This window comes from Camelus bactrianus, chromosome 16 (assembly GCF_048773025.1).
Source record: "Camelus bactrianus isolate YW-2024 breed Bactrian camel chromosome 16, ASM4877302v1, whole genome shotgun sequence".
NCBI lineage: Eukaryota > Metazoa > Chordata > Mammalia > Artiodactyla > Camelidae > Camelus > Camelus bactrianus.
The window spans coordinates 14,581,830-14,594,172 of record NC_133554.1 but is presented as its reverse complement, the minus strand read 5'-3'; the positions used below and the strand labels follow the sequence as shown (position 1 = coordinate 14,594,172).

Here is a 12,343-nt window from a genome sequence, read left to right as displayed (position 1 = left end):
AGCAGAAGATATTTTCCCTGATTTAAATAGGAAACACACTCTCAGAGCCATTACCCAACCCAGTTTTCTGACTTTGAATTAGTGCTTTGCCTACTGTAACACAATATAGCAACATTTTCATCCTGGTTAATGGAACAAAAAAGTGAAGAACCGATTACAGTTTTTTTCTTTCTACTACATTTGATTTTTCTTTTCTTTCTTTGTTGCCTTTCATGCTTTTTTTACCAGTATCCGTCAGTTTAGTGGCTTATTATAGATTTCAATGTATGTAAGTATGTTTATCCCTTCATACTTTCCCCCAGGTTTAGATAAGGGGTTGTATGAGGATTTTTAACTTTTATTTATTTATTTTGTGGGTAAAGGAGGTGGAGGAAGAATAGTTGGGGAGGGGGCTGTTGTCAGTTTTCCACATTTTAAACTAACTTAAACAGTGCTAATGTTTTAATTCATTGTTCAAAGAAGAGTTCTTGCAAAGTAAGTTTGGCAAATAAAAGGTTTTTGTTTTTGTTTGTTCTTGCTTAACACTGTGGAATATTGCTAGAGCCAAGTAAGATACCTCAACTGCTTGATAACACTTTTGTGATGCATTCTTGTTTTTGTTTTTCACTTTCACTGTGCAAATAAATTTACAACAATTTAAAAGGATATTTTTTGTCATTTTAGTTCTAAGTCAATGATTTTACATTTTTTTATGTTTCTAGTGACAGATTTGTCTTACACTTTTTGTTTCTATTTTTTCCAGTTTTGCATGTTTTTGAATTATGTAAGTGCTTATAGATTGAAATATTCCAGCAGTATTAAAACTAAAAAGTGAAAGCCCACACACGTACTCCCCAAAGTAGAATAATAGTCACCATATTCTAAACAGTTTTCTTTGTATAATTTTTTTAATACAAACTAAAATCATACTGTATATATTAGTCTTAGGGTCCCCTTTGACATATATATTATAGACATTTGATACTGATTTTTTAAATTGTGTTCTTACTAAAAAGTGATTGCATACAGCTTATTGCAGAAAATTGGTATTTGTATACTTTTAAAAAAATCCCGTTTTCCTTCAGTCTATAAATATTTATGAGTGAGTCATATTCTATTTATTGTTTTGTGACTTGTTTTGAATATAAAAACATATTGTGAACATTTTTCACTGTCGTCAAATATTTTCCACATCTTTTTTTTTAATAACAATTTTATTTCTCACTACAAAGTATGTTTATCATATAAAATGTTGAAACTACAGAAAAACAAAGAAAAAACTTTCATCTAACTGGTTCATTTACCCATTTTTAAAATATTTAGTGTATCTTTTCATTTTCTTATTGATAGAACTTTTTAAGGAGATTCCATTTGTCATATGCTGACAGTATTTTTTCTGTATTGTTTGTTGTGTGTTTTATTGTGTTTTGCTTTTTGGATAAATAAGTTTACATTGTTTCTTTATTCTGATATCTTAGATGTTTCCTTTTGGAGTTATGCCTAAAATTTATCTTCCTGAACCATTAGGATTATGCAGTAGATATTCAGCTGCATTTTCCTTTAGTATTTTTATGTTTTTATTTTTACCTTTAAATCTTTAATCTATTGAAATATTCTTACCTGTCATACAATATGGGAATCTAGGTTTCTCTTCTTCGGCTCATTAGCTATTTATGTATTGTTCCAACACCATTTTCCCAGTGATTTTAATGTTAGTTTTCTCTTAGGTTTTATTTTCATAAATTGGATATTATATTTTTGTAAATAATTATTAATGGTATAAAGATACTAGATTTTTATTTGATAAGCCGTGACTTTCCTGACATCTTTTTAGTTATATCTTATCAATTGTGATTTAAAAGGTTTTATAGTAATCAGTTTCATAAAGACGTAAAAGTTTACCTGATTTTGGTGCTGGAATCTCCTTATTGTTGGCATGTGTTTTTTAAAACCTCCAGTTTGACAGGAGCAATAAAATGTTAAAAAAAAAAAATTGGATTGACTGTAGCTAAAACAGCAAATTAAGTAAAATGAAATGAGGTGGGAAATGTATTTTTTATTCTTGAAGGCAAATCCCTTTGGTAGAGTAAGTTTATCAGCAGGAAGAGTAAAAAAAACACTTGGCTCTCATTGCTTTCCCATGTGCTCTCCAACTAGATTAAAGTGTGTATATACTTTTACCAGGAAATTGTTACTAGGTAGCAATTTTATAGCTAAGTATTTGCCTAAATTTCAGTTTTGACTGATGGTTGGATTTTGTTTTATAGATATCCTGAGGGGAAAAAAAGATTATTGATGCATTTATTTGAATTCTGATTCCTTATGGTACCTAATTTATTTTCGTGACCACAGTATTGAGATTAGGCAGTATTTTTCCACTAAACTGACTTCCTTTTGCTCTTGGCTTTCTATCGTGTTTTTACTAGATGTCTGTGGGAGGTAGACATGAATGAATGTAGCTTCCTATAACTTTTAACAATGATAGCATTGTTTATAAAAGTTAGGTCTAGATAGCTGTTGTGTGCTTTGTGGACTATTTCTTGCAAAGCTTAATTACTCTCTTTATGATCTTTTTTTGCCTTTGTTCATGATTTCTGTTAATGATATCACCATCCTCTTAATCACTTGGAGTTCAAATTTGACTCCCTCCTTACCTCTCATATCTAGTCATTCTTCAAGGCTTGTTGATTCTGCCTCCACAGTATCTTCATATTTGCCCTCTCTTTTTCCCTTCTCACTACTGGTTCATACCTTTATCACCTCTTCTCTGAACATTTCTGGTGACTTCCTAATAAGGTCTCCTCTTTACTAGTCTTTTTTTTTTTTTCCCAATCTATTTCCGCATAAAGCAACAAAAACAATTTACTGAAAAATTCCTCTGGTCATGGACCTTTGCTTCTCAAAAATCGTCCAGATCCCTGAGGATTGTCTTGCTGTATCTTTCTTGTGTCACTTACCACTTTCTCCCTTCTTTTAAAACTATTTGTGAACTTTTCTCATTTCTCCCAGGAGTTTGTAAGCTCCTTGAGAGGAAGCCACAAAAATGTGTGTATTTTTGACACTGCCTGCATTGACTTACACATCCTACTTATGTAATAGATGCTTTGAATGAACTAAGAAATATTAAGAGAAAATGTACTATTACCTGAAGCATGATCACTTAATATTCAGTCTTTTTTGTAACATCACAAATAAGATTTTTTTATTTATCACCCTTATAGTTCTGAATTTTAAACAGATTTTTGGACTGGTGGCTCATATCCATCAGCTTGTTCAACTTCAGCATCTGTCTTATCCCCAGTAGCTTTTGCAAAACCACTGCCTTCACTATGATACATGAATTCTCCCAATTCAAATTTGGGGATTCAGCATTTTTGCTTTGCTATCAAAGTCATCATAGGGCAGATTACTAGATTGGCATACCTTTTCTATGTCTTTTCCAACACTATCTGAAATCAATTTATTGACCACTTTTTTAAAGTCATTTGTATGTACCTGTTGGGATATAATTTCCATAATCTTCTTCTGGATTTGGCAGTCCTGTTGGTGCTGCGTGTGAGGTCTTCTGAATCTGACTGTTGCGTTTTTAAGTAAAACCAACACAGAATAGATAGAGCTAATAACCACCCGTAGTCTTGACATCAACATGAGCATCGGTCATGGGCTGCCATTTTTTGACCGTGCAGCACATTTTATCACAGGTAAGATCTGTGCCCTGGAAATTAGTCGAACAGTTTTTGCCTTGAACATTCTCCGTAATTAGCTTAGTTTTCTAAATGCAACTTCATCATTCTCCAGATCAGCAAAGCACACTTCAAAAACATGATTCTTCAGGCCATCAGATGTGATTTTGGTTCCTTAAGTTCTCATGACTAGTTTTTTCAATACTTTTTATATTGAATATAGCTGGTGGTTTCACATCTTACCAATCTTTCTTAGAAAATGGATCAACCGTTTTCCTTTCGGCTCCCTTTTTGCTGCCTTTCATGAGGCGCTTGTTCTTGCAGACTGCCATGTTGCTGCTCAGAGAGACAAAAGGGAATATTCAGTCTTATTCCAGTGAAAAATAAAAAATAAAACAAAAAATACAGTGAGCACAGAAATCATCTTACATAAAAAAGATTGAACTGTTTTACGTATTTGAGTTTAATAATCTGATTGTAAAGCACTGTAAATTAAAGAATCTTTCATTCAATTAAAAAAATCATCTGAGAGCAATGGTTGAAGATAATGTAGAAAACATCCTTAGTTAAATGACTTGTAACCTTTAATTCACATTAAGTATAATAATGTTTGTAAAGTTAAATACTTTAGCAAAAATAAAGGTGGTTGTGATGGCTTGTTTATTATGTAAGCTGCATAATCAAAGAAAAAGGAAAATTAAAGACATTAAGATTCAAAGAATTTGAAAAATAAATTATTTGCTTGATGTATCCTAAAAGATTAGTGCAGCCAGTATTATTGATGAGGAATGGACGGGGGAGAGTGTAGCTCCAGCGGTAGAGCGCATGCTTAGCAGGCACGAGGTCCTGGGTTCAATCCCCTGCACCTCCTCTAAAAATAAATAAGTAAACCTAATTTCCTCCTCTCGCCAAAAAGGAAAAAACAGAAAAGAAATAATGAGGAATGGATGGTTGTGGTATTTTTGTGTTTAAAACTTACACAATAGGGTAGGAATGTTGTACATATTTACTGAGAAGAATATGGTTTGAATAAGTTTGCTTTTCTAAACATCTCTTCAAGTGACCGAGCTACTTGGATTCTTTTTCACAAAGTATTAGGTTACTGACTGTGTGAAACTTACTGTTTCTTATTACTCCTATCAATATAGGAAATTGAGAATTATGTTAGAAATAAGAAATGTAAATTTCTTAAAACTTCATTTTTTTAAAGGATACAGTATTTTCCTTCATGTTTATAGTGGTTAGCTTTCTATTGAGTATAATTCATGAGTTTGTACACCATCTTAGATTAAGTAGTTCCTCAAAGGATGTTTTATAGTCACTGGATTTAATCTTATTTTAAGGGAGCATTTCTTAGGTTCTGCTTAGGACTGCTATTTTTAAATTAATTAATACTTGCCACTTAGTCTGATTTATTGAAACTAAGCCACCAAATTAAGTTTAAATATCTTTTACTACCTTGCATTAAACGTATTTAAGAATGAAAAATACTTTTTTTTAGCTTTAATAGGATCCTTTTCTCATTCAGAAATTTCAAGCTATTTACATTATTTTATTAGTGAAAGCATGCAACACCAAAAAAAAAGTTCATCAGTTGTAACGTAGCTCTCATTCTTATGGCCAGTGCACTTTCTTTTTATGCAGGAATAGATTACCTATGAACATCCGCACTACGCATGAGGTGATAATTAAAGTTTTTTTTTAAACATTCTTTTGGTAATGATAGAATATATGTTTGGTCATTTGATTTAAGAGACAATGGGAAAGGATTTAATAGTGATTATATACTCGCTGAAGTGCTTTTAACATTCCTTTGATGGTATTCTTTGTTAAGCACATTTTCCTATGAAGTGTTTGTCGTCGTACATACCATGTCAATGCCTGCTGGTTTTTCCCCTGTGAAATATCTGTTCTTTCACATACAGAGATCTATGAAAGAGTTCAGGGTGTAGATGATCAGAAACCCAGCAGGATGCATTTTCATATAATTCAGTGCCAGTTGAACACTCTGGGTGTCGGTTGCTGCTGGGACCTGTTTTTGACTCTCTTGAACCTTACTGGCTGTGGTTTGTCTGGCCATCACATGACTTCTCTGAAAATTCCCCCTCCCCTTCATTTCCAGTAAACTGTTTGAGTAGGAGTGAGTCAGAGTGAAACCAGCTTCCCTGTAACCACAGGGCTTGTTAAAGAATTTGTCAACGTGGACTCTAGAGGGTTTGCATTAAGCTTTGCAGTAACTGCTATGGTTTGTGTTGCGTCAGGAGTTCCACAGAAAAGCTTCCTGCTCTCAGACTCTCTTGCTTGTTTGCAAAGGGTTAAACCTTACCGTGATGCACATTAGCGACACACGTTTAACACATTTCTTTATCATTTAAAGGCCGAATCAAAGCTACCGAGGCTCACTGTAGTTTCTCTTTTCAGAGTCAAGCAGCCACACCCAACAACGTTAAGTTTTTGAAAAGGCAGGCCTGCTAGATCTTCTTTCAGAGCTGGCTCATGATTTTACCACAAAGTACCATCAAGATTAAGCAATTTTAAGTGGTCTCTTTTGAAGGATTCTATTGCAGGATGTTGCGACTACTAGCACAGTTAGCTTTGGTACACAAAGGTCACTTAACTTGCATTTGGTTGAACAAGAGAAGATACTTAAAACAGTTCTATAGTTGTAGTTTCTAAGCACATTTAGCATGATTTAGAGTGGAATTCTTAATGCCTCATTTTACTTGCTTTCTCAGGAAGGTTTTACTTTATTTTGAATTCTTCTCTTGCCTCTCCACTCCCAGACTTTTAATCTTTCTTCCTTTTCGGACTCTTCTCTATTTCTTTAACCCATTGTTATAGTAGTATTAACTAACTAAACAGGAAAGAGTTGCAATTTGATGCAAGCTGCCAAGTGAATGTCTGTTGTGTGCATTCCCGAATCCGTTTGTTTTTACATATTCATTTCTATACTTAACCATGTCATCTCGACCAAACTTTTATTTTAAAAATAAATTTAATGAATACATTTAATTTCAGCCTCCTGAAAATCATTTTATTCTGCTAACCTTCTATCATAACAACAACAACAAAAATTTAGGGAAAAGAACATGGTAGAAAATTTTGAGCTAGTTATTCCTCACAGGAAAGGATACTACAGAATAATGAACGTTTGAAATTGTTTATTTTAGCAATGCTCACTAACTCTCAATGACCAAATTAAAATAGAAAAAGAAATAGTTGTTTTAATGAAGAAACAATTCTAGCTGAAATTAAGTGAGTTAAAAATGAAAATAAGAGGTTAATTCAGTGATTTACAAAGTGCGGTAAGTAACAAATGTTTAAGGCTTTTCTTGTTAGTTTGCTTTACACATTGGAGAAAAATAATAGTTTTGTTTTATGTCTGCTTTGTTCTTTTCATTTGCACACCTGTTTATAGATATGGGGGAGAAATAAGCAGTGGGCAGGCATTAGGTTACCTTTGTTGAACTAATTTAAAGATTTTTTTTCAGGTTTATGTTTCAAACACCTTTTGTAAAATGCCTTTAGAAAGGCCCCTTTCATTGAAACTTGGACCAGCAGACTGTATGTATGATGTGCTTTTTTTTGCTCATGAGTTTGCAAATCAGTAACACATTAAATACAAACCCACCCTCTGTTGTAACTGCTGAATGCTCCTAGGGGTCCTTGCCTAAGATCAGAGTTAATGCAAGACACAGGCAGCATAATAGTTATTATGCTATTACAAAAGATGTTTTTATTTCTAATTAGTCAAGATTTTTGGTTTGCCCATAATAGATCTGTAGTTCCCGCTTCCTGAGTATTTTTTAAGGAATTTTCTCTGGTAGAACGTTCTTCCCATTTTCCTGTCTTGGGCCTTACAAATGATTGTCATGCTTTTAAACATGCATTTAAGTGGGCATGATAATTCATCCAGTGTTCCTCTCAGAAGTAGAAGTGTACTCTAGATTTCTGTGTCCCGTTTCCCTGATGGGGATCTGCATCAATTAATGTATCAAAACTTGTAAAAATTTATATTTTTACTACTTCTTAAGGTAAAGACATTAGTCAGTTCATAGCCTGTTATTTAAAGCCATGCTTCCATTTGTTTGAAATTTGCCTCTTTCATGTTATAAAGGGTACCACCCTCATTCTAGTATTGCAAGTTTTTTTTTTAACATACATCCCCTTTCCTCTTTTCATACCTTTATAGATTTTAGTTGGTTCCCCTTTCTAAAGAAGATAATCATTTACTTTTTATATCTGATAGCCCCAAAACTCTGATCATTTTAATACCCCCTGCCATGGATTTTTTTTCCCTAAATTCCTTATATCTTTTCTAACATTTAGTTGTCAGAACTGCACGTGATTTTCCAGGGACAACTACATAACTACACTTTTTTTTCAGATTTCTACAACTGTATAGTCCTATTAGGCAATGTGTTTTGCTGATGTTTTTAATAAATTGTTGACCTCAATAAGCTGTTTACTTGGGAGACTACTCTTTTCTTTGTTTATAGCTTAAAACTTTTATAGCCCATTATTTTATATTTAAATAATTTTCCCTTAAATATGTCATCTTGTTCTTGTCCACTTGGAAACTTACCTGCCATGTTTCCTCTTTTCCCCTCAGTTTATTGCCATGAATTTGACACTTCCTACTTTAAAATTTTAATTTCAGCTGTAGATTTGTGGTTTTTTGTATTTATATATATTTATTAAAGTATAGTCAGTTTACAATGTTGTGTCTGTAGATTTGTTTTTGTTTGTTTTTTCCCTCTTTTTTCTGCTGTAGATTTGGAACTTAAACTCTTCCTTTTTCCAGGACTATTTATAAACTTAAGTAGGATGATTGGTTCTATCTTAGGAGAGAATCCCACTATTTACATTTCTCCTAATAGAGATGGACCCATTTATCTTTATCTTTTGTTTTCAGTCTCTTAAGTTTCCTGTCCCTGACAGTTTTGTAAATTCTGTACCGACATAGTTTTCTTAGCTTTGCATGTTTAAGTTCATCTCAACCATTTTTACCTTTTTCTTTTTTTTTTTTTCTCACAGACTAGTATTATTGTTTTCACATGTACAGTAGATTGTCATATGCTTTCTGTTTTTTAAATTCCAATTTGAATCTGGACATAAAAGTTATTCATTAATTACTTGTAACTAAAATACAATCTGTTATAAAGTGCTAAAAATGAAAGGTGATTTTTTTTTCCCCTAGCATCAACTAAGATTTGGTAAATACCCTTTCTGATGAGACATGAGGAGATCACATGAGGAGATACTGGCTTCAGACAGGAAAAAAGAGAAAAGAAAAATGCATTACTTGTGTAATGTGTCATTTCTCATAAATCTTGCACACACAGACAGTTTCCCTGAGTGTCTGGAGCACTGTTGTTCTTCCTGGGCTGCAGGGTTCATTGTTATTTCAAGTAGAGGCCAGGCAAGCACTGATAGGAGGAGTGCCTGCCTGCCTGCCTGCCTGCCTTCCTTCCTAAGAATTACCATATGGTTTCTTCTCAACAGAAATCTAAGCAGGCAGAGAGAGAGGAAGGAAAAAGACGCAACAGATACTGGCCAGTTTTACTGCTGGTAACTTAAGACCGTGAAAAGGAGGAAAAAGCTCTGTATACTTATCTGGAACTTCCAAAAATACTTCTCTAGTTTTTTAATCTGAAAATGTTAACAAATGGTGATGGTCAGCCCCTGAGAAAGCCTCCTGAAACCTTACTTCTTCCATCTCTTCTTTCCTCCTAGACTACCCAAGAGGTATTTTATGTCTAATAGATGATTTGTGCATTTTAAAATTAGTAATCATAGTGAGGTAACCATTACAGGTGTAAATAACTAAAGAATGCCCTCTTTATTTTCTGGAGACAAGAATATGTTGATTAAGAAGGAGCATTCAGGAGCAGTAATCTCATCCATCTTTACCCTCTTGCGATGGAGTATTTAGTTAAGCTAATTGTTTGCACTGGCAAAGCAGGTTTGCTAAATTTTCGATCCTTAATGCATTTTCTTCCTGAACCCTCCTCTGCTTTATAGCCCTCTTCTTTCCTTGATATTAACATGTTGCTTTTCTTTTTGAAATAAACGAAACAAAATAAAAAATCTCATACCCCTTACTGGTGTGTGATGTTGCACTAGCACTGAGCTCACATGTTTGACTAAGAATTCTGAGTCTTAGGATTTTTTTATCTTTTGACAGAAATGTAACTCTAGTCTAAATGTTTTGTCACATAATCAGTTTTGTCTCTTAATTATCATGGTGATATTATTATCATCATTTTACAGAAAAGATGAAGAAACTGTGGCTCAGAGAAGTTTGAGAACAACATAGTTGGTGTGCTATCATTTGATGTCGCAGAAAGTCTGTAGAATTGATCTTCATATTCTGTTTCTCTAAGCATTTTTCATCTTTTTTGTTTTTCATGCTTTCCTTTTCATTGTATGTTTCCTGAGCCATCATTTCTTTCCCCTTCTCTCTACTAATTGCAACCCACCACTTACATACACATACTAGATTATTTATTTATCTCAAGGGAAAAAACTTGCTAGAACTCTCTTCCCCTGCATTCTCAGCCTGGCTTATTCGCTCACCTCCTTTGGGTTTTTAATATGTCACCTTTTCTGTCAGACCTTCTCTGACCATCCTATTTAAAATTACAACTTCCCTGCCACCTCATGCTGTAGTTTTTGTCTCCTCTCACTAAAATGTAAGCTGATTGAGGGTCCAGATTGTTATCAGTTTAATTCAATGTTGTATCCCTTGCTCCTACAGTAGTGTTTGGCATGTAGTAAGTACTTGTTAAATATATGTTGAATTAATGGATGAAGCATGATGTCTTTGTATTCTTTATTACCACATGTGAGGGGAGGATAGTTACCAGCTTTATTGGGTTGAATTGAATAGCTTTTAAATAAGAATTCTCGTTTTTGAAAAAGATTCTAATTTTGTCTTCTAAAATTCTATATGAGCAAAATCTACATGTGTTTTATTTTTCAAAACTCAGCATTTGAAGCTTTTCATTTCCTCTTTTTATGCTTGAATTTATTCAATCTTCATATGTTTGAATTATCAAAGCTGTTAATTATCTAACACTCACTAGAACCATCTGTAGGAGAAGGGGAAAGTTTAGGGTTTTTTATTTCAATTGAAATTTATTATCAGTTGGCTACAGTGAAGCAATATTAAAAGTAATATTAATACTCTTACAACAAAAGTATTTTGAAAGGGGTTTGGCACTGTCTAGTAAAGTTAGATGTAAACATAACTTATGATCCAGCAGTTCCATTTTGTAGATTTATACCTAGCAGAAAGATGCTTCCAGAGACTCATCCAAGAATACTCATAGCAGCGTGATTCCTAACAGGCCCCAAACTAGATAAAACCGTAATGTCCACCACAATAGAATAAATTAACTTAATTTTGGTATAGTCATATAAAGGCAACAAATTGATTATTGCTACATGCAAGTAGGAATGAATCACATGAACATAATATTAAGCTACATAAGCCAGAAATAAGAAGATCTACTATATAATTCCATTTATATAAAGTTCAAAAATAGGCAAGCTACATCTATAGTAATAGAAGTCAATGATAGTGGTTATTCTGGGGGAAGGAGTAATTACTAGGAGTGCCACCAGTGGGGTTTCTGAAGTTTTGGTTATGTTCTATATCTGGATCTCGGTGGTAGTTAACATGGGTGTGTTCATTGTAAAATTCCACCAAGATGTATATTTTAGACTTGTATGCATTACTGTGTATTTGTTGTACGTCAGTTAAAAAAATAGTTTTACCACCTTCCGCTGAAGTAAATTTGGTGGCAAATATATGACTACATGAAGAAATCCATTTAATTATGACCTTGAAACAGATAGCTGGTAGCTTGCTATTTTAGGCACAACTCTCTGAAATGTGTGTTGTTCACAGATTATAGATTCCATGTGTGTTATTTTTTATGTGGAAAAAAAATCTTACTAGTCATGCAAGATACAATGTGGATGAAATGTCTTAGAACCTGCTACAGACACAGTTGCCTTTTTATTAATGAGTTTTGGGTCTTTATTTTTCCATATCCCATAATACAAACTGCATTGATTGTACTTTACAGTATAGATCCTGTGCATGTATAACTGAAATAACTGTTTCGTGAGGCAGTTATTTACTTGTGTCACATGTATTGATTTCACATCTTTAGTTTGTTCATTAAAAAACAGAATGCTGTTTGTGACCCACTAAATTTTCATAATATGCAGTCTAATAAAACTGCATTAAGTAATAGAAATGTATGAACAGGGTTTTTAGTACTTATTAAATTTAGCTAGTTGCCAAAGTAAATATTTCTTGCTGTTTCAAAAACTACATGAATCTTCTTTACTTTATAGATTTTGATTGATGTGAAATCTGATTTTTTTGTTTTTTATATAATCCCGCCCCTTTTTTTGAAGGGGAAAAGATGGTCTCTATGTTATTCAATTTTATTTTTAGTATGTCAGAGAAAGGGAAACCATATCCCATATCTAGATAGTGACAAAAGCAAGCAATTGACAATTCTAGCTATAGAATCCAGTACTGTTTTACGATCATTATTTTTAGCTCCCTAAAAAGTGTGCTTGTTAGCTGGGATATGAAGAAGGCAAGATAAATGTTTACTCGTTACACATTGAAGTACACACACAGATTTCTCATATTTGTC

The 12,343-nt window shown here is 33.2% G+C and overlaps 1 protein-coding gene and 1 pseudogene across 3 annotated transcripts in view; one reads left to right on the top strand and one right to left on the bottom strand.

Annotated features, from left to right (window-relative positions):
- Positions 1–12,343, top strand: part of VMP1 (vacuole membrane protein 1) — a 105,783-nt gene that overhangs the window by 57,440 nt on the left and 36,000 nt on the right. The window lies entirely within an intron of this gene.
- On the bottom strand, positions 1,902–6,352 carry LOC141573597 (small ribosomal subunit protein eS1-like; annotated as a pseudogene).